Here is a 19,753-nt window from a genome sequence, read left to right as displayed (position 1 = left end):
TTCATTTTATTACTAGTTTTTATTCAGAAATTTCTATAGATCTCTGCTTCTGTTATGGGACATTTTATCAGCATATCTCCCAAAAAGTAAGCACTGCACCATGCTTATTGAGGGGTTTGAATGGAATAATCTAAGTTCTTCCAATATTTTGACAACAGAGTGTTATTAGACAGGTTTAGGACAGGGTGCTGAATGACTCAAAGATAGGGACAAACCACATGGCCATATTACTCAGGAATGAGACCACCTAATCAGTGCACAGGGAGCTCTAAATCCCACAAGGGAACATTACCCTCAGATTACATAAGGACTGTGTTAGAAAACATTTCTCACTCAAACTGAAGAAAATAAAAACAGGTCCAAAGTAGATGTAAGGTAACTTCCGTGGCAATAACCTAAGAGATAGATTTTTAAATGTGCTGCTAATGAGACAAAGATGTCCTTTCTATTAATTAATAGGCACTAGGATGTTTCTCAATTTCCATCAAAGTGGTCAGCATGTGTTCCCTAGGAAAACAGGACAGTAGTATTGCAACCCACCTATAGGAATGTTGTATTGTCAAAACCGATAAGAGTTACGGACATGGAGTCCAGAGAAATGAGTGCCCATGAGTAAAGCCTTGTCACTGGGCAGTTAGCAGTTCTCAGAGTAGACAGCAGTCTGTGTCTGAGGCCAGGCCCCTGTTGTCTGGACAGAAATCTCTAACAAGTGATAGGACAATCCACTCAGATATTCCACTGAGGCTATTAAGAGCATCTATGCCTAAGTGCTCTAATTCTGTGTTCACAAGGGACAGACTGAGGCATCCTTTGTTCCACTGATTGTTCATACCCAACAGGAAGAAGTGATTTGGGCACATACCTCGTGCCAGTAATCTTCTTAGATGAACCTTTTATCTGAGGCAGGTTGCACAGGGTCTTGTAGACCATGCTAAGGATTGGGGGGGGGGGCTGGGAAGCCATTTGTGGGTTTTAAACAAGGAAGTGAGAGAAAATGTGGCACTATTTATAGATTTATAAAATATGGAATCAGAAGAAAATAATCTATTCAAACTATTTTAAATGTTAAAAGGAGAGTCACTTACTTTGCATTTCTGAAAACCTTGAAAACACTCTAAGATGTTGTAGAAGTCAGGGTTCTCCAGACACACAGATCAATAGCATATGTTTCTATATATATCCCCAAACCTCAGTCCTTGCTCTTAAGGCCTTCAACTGATTGGACAAAACTCACCCACATCATGGAGGGTAATCTGCTTTACTCAAAGTCTACTGATTAAACATTAATCACATCTAAGAAATAGCTTCACAGTATCACATCTGGATTGGTGGTTGGCCAAACAACTGGAGACCACACCCTACCCAGATTGATACATTAAAATTAACCATTGCTGACAGAAAGAATTTATGATGTTACCCTTAGTTGAGAGGTGACTTTGTTAGTTTAAGCAAAGTCAGTTGACCATTTCTACCTCAGGGCTGAAACAGTAAGAAAGAGGGCCCCTCTCCTTACCTGCTTCACACTTGAAGGGAGGCATAAAGTAGCAAGAGCATTTTATAACTGCCCCCCTGCCCCGAAATTCAAGGTGACAAGTACCATTATTTGAACACTTCCCTTTTTTGTCCAATTATCACACGATCCTTTCATTCACAACTTTGTGATAACGGCTAAATACCCTTTAGCTTCACTGTTGACATATTGTGGAACCCCATTAAATTGATGGTTTGTAGATTAATTGAGATTTTCCACTTAGAAAAAAAAGGAATGCCTCCATTTCTAATGAACAGTCTTTTCTTTTTACAAGGCAATGTTTCAAACCCCAATGACCAGGTGGAAAGAAGAAAGAAGAAAAGGGGTATTGGGATGGATTCTGGAAGCTTGCTAACAATCTTGTTTGATGACAGAAAAGGGAGAGTTTTCTTCCTGCTTTCTAGTTTTTAAAGTCTTTTCCTGTACATTTTGGAGCCATGATGCTAAATACACCAACCTATAATGGTCCCATACTCAATACAGATCATCTAAAGTTGACAAGAAAAAATTCTACTTTCTTAGAAAAATGGACTCATTATTTAATTACATGAAAGTTAAAGATCACTTTGTGATTATTTGAAATAAAAATAATCATAACAATTTCCAATAGTATTTATAAATTTTCATTTAAATTCTGACTCTAAAACTCATTCCTATCAGGTTTTAAAAAAAACAAACATCCCCAAAGGCAAGTCATTTATTATCAATTACTAGTGTCCAAGGCCAATAAACATGAGTTGGATTCCCACATGAACCATATAGTTTTAAGGCCCATGTTTTAGACTGCATCCCAACATTTTAAACTATATCTCTAACCCTCTGAAATATCGTCTTACTCACTAAGGGGAATGGGCAAGAGGTGTGGGAAAATCAATATACACACATGCTCCTGTGAGAAAACAACTCAGAGTTGCAGGTTGTTGGGGAGTGGTAGTTGATAAAGGATGTCATCACCTCTCCATGGATGGAAGTAAAGGAACAGCCTCTTTCTGGATGCATCACATTCGTTCTTTAAATGAAATTTCAACTTTCTTTTAAAACTAGCCAGGAATAAATTTATTGTGCATATCAACGTACACAATAAAAGTTGTTATTGTTGGTTACCAGACTTTTAAGATCTTTTTCTTTCTCATATATATATATTAAAAACATTTTTAATATTTATTTATTTTTTGAGGGAGAGAGAGACAGAGTGTGAGGGGGGAAGGGCAGAGAGAGAGGGAGACACAGAATCCAAAGCAAGCTCCAGGCTCCCAGGTGTCAGCACAGGGCTGAACACGGGACCCGAACTCATGAAACGTGAGATTATGACCTGAGCCGAAGTTAGACGTTTAATCAACTGAGCTACCCAGGAACCCCAGTCTTTCTCACTTATATTACTCACAAATTCTAGAGAATGAAATGTGAAGTTTTAACTAATTTATTATTAAATTATTTATTAACTTTATTATAATTTTTAGCAAATTTATTTAGATTCATCCTCTCATCCTGAATATTACTCATCTATATGCAGCATTTGTGTAAATGAATATTCTTCCTTTGTTTATGGGATCCAACCAATAATGGTTCCATGGTGACACTCGTGCGGTGAATTAGGAAATTTCTGTGAGTCTAAGATTTATTGAGAGCTCTCTGTGTGACCAACACTGAGGACAAATATTCAAAGTAGCCCCTAGCCCTCAAGAAGTCCACACTGTCATGGAACCCCCAGGTAAAGGAACATTTGTAAAACATTTTGATCAATGATATAAAAGAGGTTTCCTCCTGTGCCTTTTCTCACACCACCCACATATACTTTGTTGTAGACCCAGTTGTTTTCACCTGTCCGTACTCCTTCTCTAACAGGGCCCCAATTTTCCCTGGTGAATCATGCCTTCCCCATTAGGACCTGTCATTTGAAGTGTACCAGACTACCACTCAAGGTGACTATTTAACCAAGGAACAGGTATGTGACCCAACATAGGCTGACACTCTCTCCCCGGATCCTGTATCCTAGGGAGTGTCTTAAGAAGGGAAAATGATTGGAGGCTTCATTGCCATGGCAGTATCTGAAGAGATATCCAACCTGCCTTTATGACTGGTGAGGCAGTCATTGTGTGAGAAGTCTCATTATTTGTTTTTTTTTGTTTGTTTGTTTTTTTTGTTATGTGAAGTACTTCATCCCATATCTTTCCAATAAATTCCTTTCAAAATGTGGTTTACGTTGTTTGAAATGAAAGAAACTTTGATACGGTATCATTCAATATGAATAGCTCTCTCTGGCCCTCCTTATTTTGGCCATATCCCATATATACTTTATCCTATTTTCTGTCATTCTCTACATTTTGACTCTAGGGCACAGCGACTGCCATTTGGGGGAAATTCTTGGCCCAAGTGAGGCAGACCTAGATTTTCCCTTTATTACATTAATCACATTGGGTAGGAATCTGAAGAAATATAATCTGTACTATCATTTCAAACTATCATTTGAAGAACTATCATCTACCTCACATATGTTACCTCATTTAATTATTACAGTATTTCTATGTAATAGGCATTATTCTCTCCATTTTATAGTTAACAGAAGTTCAGACAGGTTAAGGAATTGGTCCAAGGTTACATAGCGAGAATGTATCAGAGCTCTAATTTGAACTCATACCTACCTGAGCTCAAAACTCAATTTTTCCTTGAGGCTTCTCAGCTACCCACCCCCGAGATATCACAGTTTTGATGCGTCAACACATTACTTTATCTTTGTGGGACTTGGTTTCCTTATCTATAAAATAGGAATGTGAAAACCTACTATGTCGTATAGTTGTAATTACTAAATGGGATAATGTAGAGAAAGCCTTTAGTTTTTATAGGTGGCCAAAAGTGAATGGTTTCTAGCTTAATTTCCAACATATATATATATATATATAGGGATATATATATATATATCCCTATATATATATACCTATATATATAGGGATATATATATATCTGGAGATATATATATATATCCCTATATATATATCTGGAGATATATATATATCCCTATATATATATATATATATCCTATATATATATCCATATATACATATATCCATATATATATATATATCCATATATCATATATATATATATATGTATGTATATACATCTGGATCTTGGAGATTATGGTGAATTCAAAATCTTGACCAAATCAGTCATTTCCAATTATCCCTTAACCAACTTCTCCCCAGAGCAGCTGAAAAAATTTAATTTTATTTTTCTCTCCTTTCTCCTCTTATCCCCACACCTTCCCATCTCCTGGAAGAAATGCTAACAAACAATGAAACTCTTACAGTAGGACATCAATGGTAAGGCCCATTGTGAACTCAGACTCTGCGTAAGTGGGAGACGGTCTTCAGTACCTTTGCCTCCAGCCTGTATGTGTTTCTTATGTCATTTTTTCGTTTAAAAATGTAACTCATTTTTTTGATAATACTTTAGAGTATCTCTAAACTTCGATCTCTAAAGTTTTTAGCTTGAGAAGGAATTTTCAGTTTAGTAGTTGAAAAGAATAGGCCCTCTACCTCAGAGTTTTGCCATTAGGGTTAAATAATACACGACACTTACTGTGCACAGAGTAGGCACTCAATAACTGAGCTCTGATTATTATGACACATTTATATTTTCAGTATTTTGAACATAACCGATGCCTAGGCAATGTTGGTTGTATTGACTAGAGTAGTCCACAGAAAAAAGGTGTTTCATGGAATAGATGAAGAGTTGAAAAGAAAATATTTTAAGTTACACAATGTTTAAATGCAAACTGAGGGACATTAAGTGAAATTCAAAGTAAAGTTCTTTTTTAATCTGGTCCACTTTTCTGGTGTAAGATTGGTTTCTGGCAAATTAGAAAATACTGACTCAAATGAAGCTTTTGGTTTTAGCCTCAAGTTTAAGTTTTTACTCATTTTCCTTATTACCAGGAAGCAGTATCTGCATTGAGCGAGTATGAGGAAAGTCCTACTTTCAAAATATATGTGTCATTTTTCCCACAACTGTACATGAAGCCCACATCCTTTCCTTCTGACCAAGGTGATGGTCAAAACACCCCAAAAGAATACGTATTATCAGCATATCTTTTATAATACTTTTCAAAGCGACATGTTGTGAGAATCAAGTGCTTAGGGCTGGTAGATGCGATATCACAAGCCCGTAGCCCTGGGAGCATCAGATACTTACGTGGAGTTATATTGGGTTGTGGTTTGAGTGGCTGGAGGAGGGGCAGGGAAGTAGGAAAGCTAAAAAAAACTGGGAGGCGGGCATGTAGAACGCATTGGAACTAAAGTTAAGGCAAAAGGGAATAACCGAAAGCATGGTACATCAAGGCCTTTGGGGGGAAACTGCAGAAGGGGAAAAACTTATAAACATCAAGACCTATGGTGGTGCGGCAGCCAAGGATGGGAGTGGGTCACAGAGCCAGAAGTTCGGAGATGGGTAAGGACTATGAGGATGTGTTAGAATCAAAGAAACCTGATGGCCTCAAGTCCCATTGTGTTTGCATATCACCACTAAAACAGATCAACTAAAGACTCTGGGACAGAGTCCGCTCAGCCATATGGAGGAAGTCTCATATCGGTTTTAAAGTGATGAAAGATTTTCATAAGAGGTTTCGTTTTCTGTAATAATATGTTTCTGTACTACCTCCCATCTGAAATCTATAGCGGGGGAAAAGAAAAAAATTGGAAGAACACAAGAGATCTACAGCAGTCCATCTCATCTTAATGGTCTTCCCAAACTTTGCTCCCTGCTCTAGCAATAAGGAACACTTTACCGAATATAGCACAGTAGCGCCAATTCTGGGGATGGTACTTTTTTGCAGATTGACATTGGCAACAGTTATACAAATACATTAAAAAAATTTTTTTAATTGTTTATTTATTTTTGAGGAGAGAGACAGAGTGTGAGTGGGGGAGGGGCAGAGAGAGAGGAAGACACAGAAGCAGAAGCAGCCTCCAGGCTCTGAGCTGTCAGTACAGAGCCTGACCCGGGGCTTGAACACACGAGCCATGAGGTCATGACCTGAGCTCAAGTCGGACACTTAACCGACTGAGCCACCCAGGCTCCCCACAAAGACATTTTTATTTCCATTTATAACTGATGGGAATGTTGACTTATTTAAAAAATAGAAATGGAGTAATATGCTTCTATTACTTATTAAAAATATATAAATTAGAGAACATGGTTTTAAAAAATACGTTACACCGCATTTAGGTTATTGAGATTTTAAAACATTTTCACCATGGTTCCTGACCCACTGCTAGTATTCATGTAGTGGCAAACTTTTTTTTTTTTTTTTAATTTATTTTTGGGACAGAGAGAGACAGAGCATGAACGGGGGAGGGGCAGAGAGAGAGAGGGAGACACAGAATCGGAAACAGGCTCCAGGCTCCGAGCCATCAGCCCAGAGCCTGACGCGGGGCTCGAACTCACGGACCGCGAGATCGTGACCTGACTGAAGTCAGACGCTTAACCGACTGAGACACCCAGGCGCCCCGTGGCAAACATTTTTAATAGAGAGGAGAAGAACATGGGGGGTGTGGAGGGGAGGCAACTCAGAAGCAAGTGGTATTTTACACTTGAACAAGATACAAAGTACTGAGGAAAGATTCTACTGCCTTCAAATGTGTCATTCTGTCGGATTTCTTTTGGATGATGTTCTTTCCTATCTGAGAAAAGTATTTATTGGTAGCTACCCAAACTATTCCATTGGCCTTTTAAAAAATTTTAATTGTGAAAAATATAAAGCATACACAAAAGTAGAGAAAAATGTGTAAGTTCTCATGAACCGATCATCCAGCTTCAAGCGTTATACATATTTTTGCAATCTTGTTTCATTTTGACCCTCACTTTTGTGTGTGAGGAGGGCCTAGCGCATTTAAGCAAATTCCAGACATTGTGTCATTTTGCCCATAAATACTTCAGTATGCATTGCTAATTAAAAGACTGTTTTATGTACAAACCATGCCATTATCACAACTTAACAAAATTAACAATTTTAATATATTCAATATATATTTCATACAGTCAATTCACAATTTTAATATATTCAATTTTAATATAGTCAATATATTCAAATTTACATCATTATCTCATATTTTAACAATAAGTTCCCTGTGTTATAATTATGCAAAAATAATGTGAAAAGTCACTAGAAATCATAAAAGCCACTTATTTGAAGGAACATACTAATAATATATGATGATGGTGATGACAGACTTGTGATCTATTATGGTAAAAATAATTACTGTCTCTGGGATTAAGCTCAAAAAGTCCTTAGTTTTAAGTTGCATAATACTTTAGAGAGTCAATTTAAAAGTTTCGCTATTTAAAAAATTTTTTTTAAGTTTTTATTTATTTATTTTGAAAGAGAGAGAGGAAGAGAGAGAGGGAGAGAGAATCCCAAGCTGTCAGCCCAGAGCCTAATGTGGGGCTCGATCTCACCAAATGAGAAAACAACCTGAGCCAAAATCAAGAGTCAGACACTTAACCGACTGAGCCAACCGGGTACCCCTGAAAGTTTTTCCTTTTTAATTTTTATAGTAGTTGGCTTCCTGAGAATGTTGGATAGATTATTTTTGTTCTTTTGCATTGCTTTCCATTTTATAATATTTATTTTTCTGGTTATGAAAGTAATTCATGTTCCTTATAAAAATGTTGGAAAATCAATCATAACTTCATGACCCAGTGATGACCGTTCAATATCCTGGAATATTTCCTGCAGTCTTTGGTGTGGCTATTGCAACCTACTTTTTACAATTTACATTTTATTTTATGCATTTCCCAAGCCATTGAGCAACAATTATTATTTTTAAAAATCTTTGTGTGACTCTATGACTACTCCATGGCATAAGTCCCTAAAATGGAATTACTGTGTTCAGGAGTATGAATACTTGTAAGCTTTTTAGTATCTATTGCTTAATTATCCCTCAGAAATTATTTTCCTTTTCCAGAAAATGAGCACTTATTTTAATTCAACTTCATTAGCATGAAATACTAAAATGCAATCTTTTTGATAAATTGATGTATGAAATACTACATCTGTTTTCTTTTTTTCTTTTAACTTTCTGTGAGAATGAATTAGGTTTCGGTGTTTTTTGAAATATTTTTTCAAATGTTTATATCCATAACTGTAAGTTTTTGCCTATTATAATGTGTGACCAACTTTCTCTTTCAGGGCTCATCTCACTGAGTTGTTAATATTTTGTCTATAGTGAAGATATAAACATTTTGTGTGTCTTATGTTGGTAAATATTTTTCTTTTTCTTCTAATTTCATTTGTTTTTTCCTAAAGACCTTTTACATTTTTACAGTCAAGCCTATCAATGACTTTTATTGTTATTTCTTTCAAAGATTTTACTTAGTCTTTCCCATTCTCAAATAGTAAATATATACTCAAATTTACCTCATGTTGATTTATGATTTTTAAAAATACTTTATCCTTCATTCTCTCTGAATTAACTTTAGGAGTATGGTGTGATGAAAAGCACAAACAGGACTTTTGCCAATTATTTCATTTTCATATCATATTAAGGGATAACCTTTCCTTTCCTTATTAATTTTTTTGATAGTAACTTTATCACATACTAAACTTCTTTATCACACAATAAGCTTTTTTTTTTTTTTTCACACACTAAACTTTTATCTCCACTTTGGCCTATAAATGGTGCATTGATTTACAAGTAAATGGGCTGTCTACTATTCTCTTTCCTTGGTAGATTGTCCTTCATTACTTTGAACACGGTAGTCAGTGAAAATGTGTTGTGTGAAATAAGCGATTAATGAGTCATTAATATACCTGAGAAGGTATTAACTTTAAGTTAAATAAATGTCTGCTTTGACTGTTTTAAATATTTAACTTTGGGGGAAAAAAAGGTGCTGAGCCTGATGGGTTTTTTAATGACCCTGCCATCTTATGATTCTTTCATGTAACTAACTTCCATAGTTATTTACTAAATCGGAGCACCAAGCTAGATTCTCACGGTCCCCAGGATCAAGATTAACATTTGGATCTAAGGCATTTTAATTCATCATCCAAAGCAATTGTGACGCAGGCTGGTATTTCTGAAACCCTCGTAACGGGCAGACATCTTTTGCAAAAAGATCTTTGAAGATTGCATTGTGTCTTATCAGTTCAGCAGGATATCCATATATACCAACTAGTTCTGGACTAGCTCAACAAAATTCTCCTAAGAATTTGCCTCTGGGGCTTCTTTCTTAGCGCCCCCCCACTCCTGTCCCGCTTGCGCGCGCCCCCGCGCGCGCCCCCCCCCCCCCCCCCCCCCCGCAGCTATCCAACTTGACCGTAAACTACATTCCCGCAGGGACGCGATCTTCTGCTTTTGCAGCCTCCCGCAGTATTGCATTCACTCTCCAGATGTTGGCTTCTTGAATGAGCCCGCACCTTGCTGCGCTCCTCCTCCCACCCGAGCAGCGGAGCGGATCTCCAGCCTTCCGGCCACCTCCTACCTCCTCCCAGTCTCCAGGAGGCCGCGGCGTCCCTGGCGCTGTGTGGCTGCGCGTCCGCGCCGGCTCGGCCTCTGGGCTTGCGGGTCTGGCCCGGGGCCGGACGCAACACACGGTTCCGGAGGCAACACACGGTTCCGGACGCAACACACGGTTCCGGGCAAGGGGCACAGAGGATAGATGCCCCTCCCCACTTCCTCCCCTTTCTCTCCGTCTCCCTTTGCAGCCTAGTAAGAACGGATGAAGACAGTATTTTTATTCCGTTACTTCATTAAGTAACGTCTCTGCTCACGGAAAGACCTCGGTGTCTGGCCTTCAGTTCCCTTGAAAGAAAACCCGGGGCTGAAGTAGATGGGGCTTTTCAAACGGATTGAGTCCCTGGGAATGAAAAAGGTGCCTCAGGGGGCGCTGTTTAAAGTGAACTAAGCAAGCAAAACCAAAACAACAAAACACTCTCCCCTTCCCCCCAAAAACATAACCACCACTCCCCCCCCCCACACACAGCCGTAACAAAAACTCCTTGTAAAATCGTTGAAGCAATCTTTCAGTATGTTTTCAGCGCTAACGCTTCATGCTTTAAGAATTTTTGTTCATTTCCTTTACAATACATCACTTGCCTTTGTTTTCATCTGTAATGTTTTTCAAAAATAGGCAATTTTACCTCAACAATTCCTTTATATACATTTAATAACCTGTGTACATTATATCCATGAGCTGATTAAAGCAGCTTACATAAAAACCAGCATTACACAAATTCTGTTCCAGAGAAAATTCTGGAACCTAGACCAAAGATTAGAGTTTTAGTCCCAGGTGTGCCACTGTTTTGTTTAGTCTTGGGCAATTCGCTTCGCCTCACTTTTGATCTCTGAAGAATGAACTAGTAGACCTGAATGAAATCCAGGTGTCTTTCCTGTTTTGAGTTTTCAGGACACCCACGCTGACTGGCTGGCGAACTGACTGTAGTCAGATCCCGGGTAGACTATAGGTTTAACTGCTTGGGATGGTGTCTTGGGTCCGTCCCAATTAGGGGTTTCCCCCCTTGAGGCTTTGGCCACTCCTTTCTTCATTGGCCTTATCAGTAGGAAGCAGGCTGAGTCATTTGCTGACGAGTTAGGGCTGCTTCCTGATGCCATCTGAACCTAAGTCCCATGAAGGAACCCAAGGTCACACCTCATTAAAAGAAGAACACGCTAAGACCATGTTTATGGTAAGCCACTCTTTACAATCGGCTAGTCTGCTAAGTCTGCTATTACTGGGAACAAAACTGTAGGTTTAGTGCCAAAAAGTTAAATCAAGTGAAATAGGATGCAAAACAGGAGGTCGCCTGGAGTGAACAAAGGTGTACAACTCTCCTTATATGGTCAACTGTCTTAGATGAAAAAAAAAATGTTCACTTAGTTATTCTCAAGGAGGTTAGAAGAAGCATTAATGACAAACCTTTGGCTTAACTCGTAGATCAGAGATCTTCCTGAATAACTTCTATCTAATCTAGGAAAAGTTTGTTGAAGCAAAAGATAGATGTATTTTCCACATTAAGACTACTCTATTTACAAGTTAATTTCCTAAATAGTTTCTTTGGTGACGTAGATATAGACAGAGTTTTATGCCTTCTAGCATTCTGACATTTTTGCTATCCCCAAACCCAGTAAACTCATATCAACAGCTTATTTCTGTTTCAAATGATAAAATAAGGTTCTTTAAGGATTTTAATAAGTTATTTGCCAAAGTACTCTAGGAATTTGATTTGATTTTAAAGTATTAAAGGTTGAGGGTCTTTATATACCTTTCAAAAAAACATGGAGAGCATTTGGAGATCTTTAATCATTAGTAATGGCTATTCATTTTAAAAGTTAATTAAAAAGTTTTAGTTTGAGCAGTTAAATGAAGTCTGGTGTCAAGGAAACTAGGATTTTTGGTTCCCTTATTGAGGAATGGTATTTGAGATTAATATCTGGGCACTAGGGGTGTTCATTACTACTATGATAGCCTTTAAGCCATTTTGTGAATAGAATTCTATTGACAGCATCTATATGTATACACACACCATACATATACACATATATAAATTATGAAAATACAGGCTATATGTAAATACATATGCACATACATAAGTACATATATATGTGGACATACACATGCACATAGAAACATATATATACATATATACATATATGTATGTATATATGTCTACATATATACATATCTATGTATGTGTGTGTGTGTGTGTATATATATATATATATATATATATATATATATATATATGAAATCTTGGGCACCTGGGTGGCTCAGTCGGTTGAGCATCTGACTCTTGATTTTGGATCGGGTCCTGATCCCAGGGTTGTGAGATTGAGCCCCCTGTTGGGCTCTGTGCTGAGTGTGGAGCCTGCTTGAGATTTTCTCTCTCACACGTTGCCTTCCCCAGCTTGTGCACATGTGCATGTGCTCTTTCTCTCTCTCCCTCAAAGTAAAACAATTAAAAACAAAAAAAGATATCTGGAGTCCACACTGATACTACCAATTCAGTTGCATCCTCCAGGGTTTTTGCCTTCCTTGTTTCATATCAGTTTGCCCATTCTTCCCAGTGACAAAACCATGGTTCTCAACAATCTTGATGCATTACTTTATTCTCTAAATCCTATAATACATATAAAATAATTCCAGGACCTTTTTGCCTGTGCAATTAGAAAACAAACCTGTTAATAAGAATTTAGAATGTGTTTGCTGTTCTCCACTCCCTACTTTATGCTGGGCCCAAGGCCAAGAGTCAGATACTGTGGTCATTAGGGACTTGGGCTAGTTCTTTCACTGCTGTTCCATCCCTGTAATATTATGGGCCTTTTTGTTTTGGAAATAACATTGGATTCATTTGTTTCACTTTGCTTTGTTAGTTTTTCTTTTTTATCCCCTTTTTATATTTATGTTTATTCTTTGAGTATGTAATTACATGATTTCAAGTCATAACTATAAAAATAGGAATTCTCAAGGAAATGTCACTGCCTTGCATATTCCTTCCACCCGGTTCCCTACTCTTTGTAGGTAACCATGTGCATTGTTTTCAGGTTTCTCGTTCATTGTTTTTTTTTTTTTTTTGTAAAGATATGCAGGTATATGTATAACTCGTTACACAAAAGGTAGTATAATATATATGATGTTATGCATTGTGCTGTTGGTCACTTCATGACATCTTTGGGAAGTTGTTTCAAATGAGTTCATAGTGATATTCCTCATTCTCTTTTATAATTGCATGGAAGTTAGAAAGCAGCAATAAGCTAGAGATTCAGAGAGAGAGAGAGGCACAGAGAGACGGGGGTGGGGGGAGGCTACTGCTGGATGATGTATTTGGTAGGGAAAGATGAGTAAGAAACATTTTTTGGGAAATTTTTCCCTGGGTTGTGAGGTATAATTCCTTGAATTTTCCAACCCTTGAGAAAACTTCAGAGAAGGCCACTTTTCACGTATATTGGACATGTCACTTTGCTGAAGTAGATTTGAAAGTGTAACAAGAAGGTGCCGCCCGGGTGGCTCAGTCAGATGACAGGTCCATTCTTGATTTCAGCTCAGGTCACGATCCAGGGGTCACAGGATCAGGCCCTGCTGAGTGTGGTGCCTGCTTAAGACTGACTCTCTCTCTCTCTCTCTCTCTCTCTCTCTCTCCCCCTTTGCCTCTCTCTAAAATAAAACAACAAACAAACAACAAAAATATACCTTGAAAGTGGAACAAGAATGTTGATTTTATTTTAGTTACAGGGAAAAAAATCAATGATATCATACAGTGGATCATTTAAAAGTCCTGTTTCAACTGTGCCTAATGATATAAATCTTTCCAGGTGTGGCTGGGATGTATGAAAAGAAACAGTAGATGTCCAAATCCCCGTCATCTGGGGATTTGAAGGCTCGTCCTAGATAGGGAGATTTCTCACTCAAGGCGGTGGCAACTGTACAATTAGTGTGGAGAGCACAGCCACAGAATCATCATGGCATAAACATTTCAGTGACAGCCTGGAATCCGGAGGGTTAGATCCTGACGTCAGAGCTGGGTTATTGTGCCAGAATCTGAGAACTAGAGATGAAAGGCCCAAACATCTCAAGAGTAAACAGGGAGGGACTTGGGATGATCCTCCAGCTAGAACAAGTGCGGCTGTTCCCAGCTTCTTTTGAAGTTCTGGCCGGGGTGTGGTGGGTCAGCTGAGTGTAATGAACCCGAGGCACAAACATGTAGACATCCGAGGACTAAGAGAGAATGCCATACAAAAGGTCCAGAGAGGGAGTTAAAGTGAGTAAAATATCAGTGTGAAGGGAAAATATTTGAATTTCATTTCTGTATTTTGGAAAAAGATCTAAGACAATTGATCACGTAGCCCTTTATTTATTTATTTATTTATTTATTTATTTATTTATTTATTTATTTAATTTTTCACGCCGCCTTTTATTTTTTTTTTTTATTATTTTTTTTTAAACGTTTTTTATTTATTTTTGGGACAGAGAGAGACAGAGCATGAACGGGGGAGGGGCAGAGAGAGAGGGAGACACAGAATCGGAAACAGGCTCCAGGCTCCGAGCCATCAGCCCAGAGCCTGACGCGGGGCTCGAACTCACGGACCGCGAGATCGTGACCTGGCTGAAGTCGGACGCTTAACCGACTGCGCCACCCAGGCGCCCCTCACGCCGCCTTTTAAACACAGCACGGAATACCAAACTCAGACAAACATCTCAAGACGAATTGCATTTTAAACATCAGGTAGTAAATGTAAGCAATTTGCTTCCTCAAGAGGTTGAAAGTATGCCCGGTTTCCAGCAAAAATTTTTAGATGAGTGAATTGGAAATAACTAGGAAAGTAGAGGCATTGAAGTGACTTTTTTTTTTTTTCTGTAAGACAGGAGGTAAGAGTTTATAGCTTGATAGATTGCAAAACGCATCTTCTACTTCTTCTTTCTTTACTCTTTTCCTCTTTCACTATTAAATTTGTGACAAACATCTATATAAAAACTTGGAAGCTGGGGTTCCTGGTGGCTCAGACGGTTCAGTGTCCGGCTCTTGATTTCGGCTCAGTTTGTGATCTTGTGGTTTCGTGAGGCACGTCGGGCTCTGTGCTGACAGTGCAGAACCTGCTTGGGATTCTCTCTCTCTCTCTCTGCCCCTCCCCCACCTCTCTCTCTCTCTCGAAATAAGTAAATAAACTTAAAAAAAGAAGCAGAGAATACAATAATAGTTTCTAGGGGCTGGGGGCTGGGGAAAAGGAGGAGTGATTGTTCCAAGTTTCAGTTATGTCGTACATAAGTTACAGAGATCTGCTGTGGAACACAGTACCTGTAGTTAACAAAACGATACACAATGATCGCACGCTTCAAAATTTGTTAAGAGAGCACACACACCTCATGGTAGGTGTTCTGACTACAAAAAAAAAAAAAAAAAAAAATCAAACCAAACCAAAACAAACCAAAAACAAAGAAAAACCCAAAGGAACACAAGGAAACTAGGAGGTGTTGAAGGTGTTAATTATGGTGAGGATACCACGAGGTGTTTACATCTGCCTGAACTCATCAAGTTGTACATTCAACATGTGCAGTTCTTTGTATATCAATTGTACCTAATAAAGCTGTTAAAAGTAACAATGAAAACATAAGGCTCATTGATATAAGTGTACAGAAATAAACATGCCCCCATATATGGGCTGGACACCTCCCCTAGCACATTGCTAATTTCAATGATTGTATCTTTCATTTCTAGGAGTTTTACTTTTAAACAAATCTGCCTGGCCATTTTTATAAATCTCGGTCCCTTTTATGTATTTTTGTACTAATTTCTTTCTTTGAAATATTTATTAGACTTAATACTTTCGACTACTTGTTAACATTTATTATTTCTATGGATTTTTCATCCATAGTGGCTGGTTTTGTTGTGTGTAGACACCATGTGCCTTGCCACCTTATCTGTGGAAACGCTTCGAAGATGGAGTTTAAAGAGCTGTCCTGTAGAAAGAATTTATATTTACTGCTGTCAGGTGCTGGTGGGGTAGGGAGTGGGCCACAGGACAGAGGCACCAGCAAACCAAGAATCTTTTCATCTAAATTTTCACCTTTTTATTTTTTATTTTTTAAGGTTTACACAGGTACTGAGACCAGAAGGTCCTAAATCTGTGTGAATGCAGAATTATGGCTAGTAGCTTTCTGGATATTTATTCTCCAACCAGATCTAAGGATGAGACAAGGAAGTAGCTCCATGCCCCTTTGAAAGTGTGATCTTTGGGGAATCCAAGCTTTAGGGTTTTTTCCCCCATCTTTTTGGTACCCTGATCCTGGGTCCAATGTGAGTAGTGTGGCAGGTGCCCAGGAGAGGACTGTTGTCTCAAGCACTTGCTTATCTCTCTGCATGTGTGTTTTCTCGTTGTTTCTGGCCTTTGGGGATTTCCCTGATACGCTTGCATGTTTAGCCATGCATTACATTAAAAACAACTACTTTATATGTTACTTTTGTGTGTGTGTGTGTGTGAATGGGGGGTATTCTCTCCTGGGAGGATTTCTTTGGACACCTAAGGCATTGTATTGTCAGATTCAGTTCTGATTGATTTTCTACCTTGTTTCATCTTTACAAGAATACCACAAAATAGCTATTATGTCCCCCTTTATTATAAATATAGAAAAGGGAATCAGCAAGAGCAGCTGATTGCTTGCTGAAGATTATATACGTCAGGAGCACAACTGGGGTTTAATACTGTGCCTGCCAGGCCACGAAAGCTCTTTCCTGCCCTGGATTTTTACTGCCCTGGATTTTTTTTTCCTGGGCCTTGATATAGCATTATATCATGCACATTATACCAGAGATTTTTGCCTGTTTCACCCCCTCGTGCACACCTCCATATAAAGCAGAGCCGGCACATAGGAGAAGGTCGATAAGTACTCATCAGATCAACAAATAAGGGACTTTTTATGCTACCATATAAGCATCATGATAATTCTGTGGCTGTGTAATGTATCATTGCATTGATTAATTGGGGCAGTGTATTTTTAACTAATATACTGTAACAGCAGTCATGTAAGTGCAAAAATCCTCAGAAACTGGTCAATTATTTTATTTTCTGGTGCTGTTTCTGTCCCATCGTGCCCCAGTCCTTTTCAGTGCTTTTACGGTTTCTTTTTTCTTTTCTTTTCTTTTCTCTTCTTTTCTTTTCTTTTCTCTTTTCTTTTTTTCTTTCTTTCTTTCTTTCTTTCTTTCTTTCTTTCTTTCTTTCTTTCTTTCTCTCTCTCTCTCTCTCTCTCTCTCTCTCTCTCTCTCTCTCTTTCTTTCTTTCTTTTCTTTCTTTCAACAAGTCACATCTCAGGAGATGTCTGCATTTCAACTGTGTGCATGGAGCTGGTGCACACCCTGTTCCTGGTTGTGAGAGCTCTGGAGATACTTTCCCTTTCATCTACGAATTGTTCTTCTCAGAGATTAGTCACGACAGCAACGTGATCTTAGGCATTTCTTCTGCTGTGCAGCTGACTGTGAAGCCAAGCAAAAGGGCAAACTATTTATAAATCAAGCGGTTACAGGTGCAGAGAATAGATAAGAGTTTAGCTTTGTCCAGGTTGGGAGACCATTCTTACTGAATTTCCTTGTTTAGGGTATGCGAGGGCAGACTCAAATTTAGAGTCAGGGTTAGGGTTTTTTCAAAGAGCCTGTACCAGAGCTGAACTTACTCCCACCTAAGCTGCTTGCAAAGTCTGCCAGTGTCAGAGTGTCTATTGTTGGTTGATTTTCTTTTCATTTAACAACTGTTTACTAAGTAGCTGCTATAAGCTAACACCATGACAGGAGGTGATAAATTTGGCAAGGAAAACAACAAATTCAGTAATATATAAGAATACTTTCTCTGGCTTATAAATGTGAAAAGAGCTAGGTGTGCACCCGGAAGAGAGCCGTTCCCTCTCCAGTGGCCAAGTATGGCTCCACAGACCTGCCTTCTACTTGAGACAGCCCTTGCCTTCCCCAGTTATCCCCAAATGGCCTTGCCAGACTCAATCTTTCTCAACATTTTTCTCTTTCTCCATCCTTTTCCCACCCAATTTGGATTTGTAGCTGTTACTTATTAACAGGCATTATTAATATTTATAATATAATATTACTAATTATCATCTACAATTAAGCCTCATTGATTTCAGGGTGCCTGGCTGACTCAGTTGGTACAGCATCTGACTCTTGATCTCAGGGTCATTAGATCAAGCCCCGCACTGGGCAGGAAGCCTACTTAAAAAAAAAAAAAAGTCATTGATTTCTTCAGGAAGGGGAGGGACAGCTCTGGGTCTTTCTCCTCCTCACTCTTTGGTGACTGTTTGTCTTAATTTAAGTCATTCCACACACATGCACCTGGGAAACATCTTTCCCAGTTTTGTCCCTGAAATTCTCTCTTTTCTATTTTGTTTAAGTCCCCCCCAATTTTTTGAGGCCCACCTACTTTTTCTTATTGGTTTGTTTATGTATATATATATATATATATACACACACACACACACATTGTACTCTTGCCTATCATGGCCTTTCTTGCCTCTCGAATTATAGAAATGTAGAATATGCCAGTCCTGGGTAAATTAGCTTTGTTTGGCCACATGTCCAGTACTTTTATCATAAATAACTTTGGTATTTTTTTTTTAACAGTGTGTGTTGAAAATTCCTTTTCCCAACTTACTCTCTTGGGTTCAAGGCTTAGGTGTTATGTCTCTTTTTCCACTGTATACAGAATTGGGCTCCAGAGGCTCCTTTTTAGATTAAGATGTTAATTCACACAAAAATCATACTAAAGTGCTTATGTTCATAGAATAAATGTTGATTTGCCACAGGCTTAGTCTTTCTTTTTTCTTTCCTTTTTCATTTGCTTTTCCTGATTTCTCGCAATCCCATACCCATCCGTTCTTTATTTCTGTGACCAAAAAAAATCCAAAATATGTATGTTCCTGGCACATGGCAGGCACAGTGTGTACACAAACAAATAGGACAAGGAATCTACCATGGAAAATGGGTGAACATATGGTTTGAAATATCAAGAAATAAGAGCTGACTCTTTGCTATTTTTGTCCAATATGTATTTCATGTTGGGTTCGACTCTTTGAACCATCTATTACTTTGGGAGAAATTTGTTACGGATTTAGATTTTCTGCCTTGGAAGCCATAAGCTCCTGTGACAGATGTGTTGAATTTTGTATAAAGCTCGAGTAAGACACAGTATCTGTACTGAGGCTTACTGCTGTGCATTTGAGAAAATTGGTTTTTCAGTAAAGAAGCAACCTCCTGTCACCCTGACCCCAGGCAATGGGTTTTCAGATGTATTTAGGAAATCTGGTAATCCTTGCTGCCTCTTATCTCTGAGAGTGACTGAATTGAGTGGAATGAATATTTATTGAGAGCCCACAAAGAGGAGCCTCCCAGCCTCTGCATTAAGTTTGACACAGAGGTCGGCAGGGCAAGGGCAGGGGAGGGTGGGGGGGGGGTGGGGAGCCATCAGAAGAGGCAGGAGTAAACTCTCGGAGGCAAGAGAATTCAGGAGTCTGTGGGGTCTATTTCAGGGTATAGTGGGAAAGCAAGTTAGTGGACTATTTCTGAAAGGGCTTGGAATACTTGGCTGGAAGTGGCAAGTTACATATGACCAACACAATTAGGCCTTGGCTTTCCACCCAGCAATGAGTCAGTGTCAGGTGAGGCTCTGACGTACTGAGGACGCTGTGCCAGCAAACACGTGCAACGCTGAAGCCCAGTCTCCATCTGATCTTTGG

General features: G+C 38.7%; 1 long non-coding RNA gene across 2 annotated transcripts in view; it reads left to right on the top strand.

Moving 5' to 3' along the window:
• The window catches only part of LOC131491831 (uncharacterized), a 166,483-nt gene that overhangs the window by 133,147 nt on the left and 13,583 nt on the right, over positions 1 to 19,753 (top strand). The gene's annotated exons all lie outside the window — the stretch shown is intronic.

This window comes from Neofelis nebulosa, chromosome 12 (assembly GCF_028018385.1).
Source record: "Neofelis nebulosa isolate mNeoNeb1 chromosome 12, mNeoNeb1.pri, whole genome shotgun sequence".
Taxonomy (NCBI): domain Eukaryota; kingdom Metazoa; phylum Chordata; class Mammalia; order Carnivora; family Felidae; genus Neofelis; species Neofelis nebulosa.
The sequence above is the reverse complement of the archived record's forward strand: the minus strand, read 5'-3'. Positions and strand labels throughout refer to the sequence as shown.